The sequence below is a fragment of the Echinops telfairi genome, unplaced genomic scaffold (genome assembly GCF_000313985.2).
Source record: "Echinops telfairi isolate 266 unplaced genomic scaffold, ASM31398v2 ScPeMD7_655;HRSCAF=1070, whole genome shotgun sequence".
In the NCBI taxonomy this organism is placed as follows: domain Eukaryota; kingdom Metazoa; phylum Chordata; class Mammalia; order Afrosoricida; family Tenrecidae; genus Echinops; species Echinops telfairi.
The window spans coordinates 18,436,761-18,440,213 of NW_022104553.1; the positions used below are offsets into that span (position 1 = coordinate 18,436,761).

General features: G+C 45.5%; 1 non-coding gene across 1 annotated transcript; it reads left to right on the plus strand.

The window, feature by feature from the left end:
* The first annotated feature begins 1,814 nt into the window (after positions 1-1,814).
* Positions 1,815-1,923, plus strand: LOC115870467. The gene has a single exon (XR_004046732.1). It is a non-coding gene; the product is annotated as a U6 spliceosomal RNA (small nuclear RNA).
* Positions 1,924-3,453: the final 1,530 nt, after the last annotated feature.

Sequence of the window (3,453 nt, forward strand, 5' to 3'; positions counted from 1 at the left end):
GATCTACATATAACCCCCTCCCTGGGGGACAGACAACAGGAAAGTGGGTGAAGGGAGATGTCAGACAGTGTAAGACATGACAACATAATAATAATTTATAAATGATCAAGGGTTCATGAGGGAAGGAGGAAAATGAGGAGCTGATACCAAGGGCTCAAGGAGAAAAAACATTTGAGAATGATGATGGCAACAAATGTACAAATGTCATTGACACAATGGAAGGATGGATGGATTGTGGTGAGTTTTACAAGCCCCCAATAAACTGATTTTTTTTAAAGAATGAAAGAAAAGAGTTGCGGTCTCAGAAACTCACAGGAGCAGGTCTACCCTGTTTTATAGGGTCCAGATGAGTCAGCATGGACTCCGTGACAATGAATTGGGTTGTTTTGGGTTTGTTGCCGCTGAAGAGGCTCACCTCAGAGTAACAACACTAGGGTTTACTATCCCACGATGCCCCCCTTGAATCCCACAGTCCCGCACCTGGGGATTTTTCTGTCCTTGTCTACTCTGTGTGGAAAAAAGAAAATGCCTTCACCCTAATTATTATTATTATTTTTGATGAGGCTTTCTACTTCTGTAAAGATTTACAGCCTCAGAAAACCCACGGGGCATTCTGTGCTGCCCCGCAGGGTTGCTGTGAGTTCCAATGGATTCCATAGCAGGCCGTTTGGAGCAATGCAGAACTGGGCCCCAGAGTGGCCAATGGCTGAGAGGTTCGAAGTAAGGACCCCTGATGGTACAGTGGGTTGTACACTGGGCTGTGAACCAAGGCATCAGTCGTTCAAACCCACCAGTTGACCCTTGAGGGGAAGAAGAGGCTTTCTGCCCCCTTGAAGACTTACAGCCTTGGAAAGCCTCCGGGGCAGTTCTACTCTGTCCTATAGGGTCACTCTGAGTCAGGTTTGACTCCATGGCCCTGGATGGGATCACAGTCAGAGGACATAGTGGCACTGTGGGTTACCTTCTAGGTATTGTTTGGCTGCTAACTGTAGGGTCAGGGGTTCAAACCCACCAGCTGCTGCATTGGGGAAAGATGAGGCAGTCTGCTCCCTTAAAGATTCAATGTCTCAGAAACATTGTCTAGAATGTCCCCCCCCTCCCCCCCTAACACTCATTACCTGCTCTGGGGAAGTTTTTCTCTGACCCTGGATCCTCACGCCCCTGAATCTGTGATTATGTCATTGTCCTTACCTGTTGCAATCATGAATCTGATTCTAGGTTTAAAAGGGGAATTGGAAGCAGTAGGCAAATGGGCTTGGATGAATTGGTCTTACAGGTAGCCTGCCTTAACCCTGGCTGAGGGGCTGAGCCCCTCCTACTCATGTGGCCCCATGGTGGTTCCTAGTTGTAACCAGCGTGTCCATTGCTTGAGGTTGTACAAAACATGTTGATAGAAGTCAATACTTTTATTTGTATTCACTTCCTGCTTGCACTCTTCAAACGACCATTTACATATTTTTATTAACTTGCTACGCACTTTTTTTGGTCTTCGATGTCTACATTTTTTCCTTTGGATGTTTTTACATGGAGAAGGTTACCTGCTGTTAGATTTAATAAATTTGTTTCCTTGAAGAAAAAGCATTATATAGATGGGGTCATTATGAGTTGGGAAATCAAGTGTGCATTAAAAAAAAAGCTCCCAATTTTTAAAAAATGTGTTTTATTGGCCTAGAACTCAAATATCACATGATTCCATAGTTTCATCCTATCAAGAAGAGGTGAAGAAAAAAGAATAAAGGAGGGTCTAACAAGATGTTGTCGATTGCATTTCTTGGGCTGGAATGTTTCCTATTGATTATTTAAAATATTTTTGGGTGCATGCTTCGGTGGCACATCTAGTAAAAAATTGGAACGATACAAAGAAGATTAGCATGGCCCCTGCACAAGGATGACACGCAAATTCATGAAACATGTCATATTAAAAACATTTTATGTTTCTTTAAAAAACAACTGCCAACCCGCCCTCCAGATTTCTTATCCCTCAAACCAAGAGAGGGGTTTGAATGAGGTAAGAAAAAAAAAAGAAAGATGAGGAAAAGTCACATTGAAATGGACTTGGAGTCTTCAGTGACAAATTCATCTCAAGCAACCACAACAAACGAGTTGTGCAATCAGCCGTGCATGTGTGTTTAAATATATATATATAGATATATATTTTATAGATAGATAGATAGATATAGATAGATATAAAATATATATATATAAAGTCAGCTGAGCACACTGCACAGCTAAGCAGCCCTTTCGGTCTCGGCTCATTTTGTTCACATCGGAAGTGAGAACTTCAAACTGCAGGTAAGTCAAGGGGATGCGGGAATCCCAGCGTATCTGAAAACAATGTCCTGTGAACAGTGATGGAGGTGGGTCTCCAAGGAGATGGTTAGCCAACTGTGGGAGTCCAGGTCCCAGGGGAGAAATAGGCCAAGTACACTGTGCAGCGGACATAGGGACCCCACCAGCCTTCCACTCCTGACAAGATGCTCCACCTCCCCATCAGATGCATGATGTAGATGGTTCCCCCTATCCTGGTGACCGAGGCAGTGAGTGCAGGGGTTAAGCCCTTGGCTGCTGTCAACCCAAAGGTCAGTCATTTGAAATCACCAGCCACTCTGTGGGAGGTTAGACCTGGTGTTCTGCTGCCTCAGCAAAATAACAACCCTTCAGGACCACGACGAATCCCGGTGGGGCTGTTCCCCTCAGAAGCACGCATGGCGGTGGCCCTGAGTGAGAAGCAACAATTCAATTGGGGCAACGGCTTGGGTTTATTGTTGGTGCAAAGACAGTGGCTTGTTGGGGAACAAGAGATGAACAGGCAGTTCTTTCTGTGCCTGTGGTCATGACCGGAGATGCCCTGATGCGGGACGCAGTTGAAGGGGACACATGGAGCGTGTAGAATAGCTCCCTTAGGATGGGAGTCCGCTAAGTCCACACAGAAGCACACCAGCTGGTGGGGGCCAAAGGTGACCATGACAAACCAGGACTATAGTGAGGAGAAAAGGCATCAGAGCACAAATTAGGTGTGGAAGGCTATGGGGTTCAATGGTGAGAGCCCCTAATCCACCTGCAGAGTGTCTGGTCAGACTGAGCCACTGGCAGACCTGCTGTAACCACAGGCAAGACTCTGGAACAACCTGAAGATCAAGCTGAGATAGACCACTGTCCCCTTGACTAGGCTGGATCTCCATACGTGGCCAGTTGACCTCCCTAGAGACCCGACCTGAATCTATTCTGGGTGCAAGTATCTCTTACTGGTTCCATAACCGAAATTTCTTGCCTGGCTTTTTTAATTGTTGGGGGTCTTTTCCTTCTCACACATTATAAAGTGTTTTTGTCTTTATACTATTATGTTTCCACCCTTACCACCTTAGTGAGATTTTGTTTTCTATTGGGTCTCCCAGCTGGGAAGCAGAGGAGTGGATGAAAGATAAGGGATCTGCAGGGATAGAGGGAAGACAG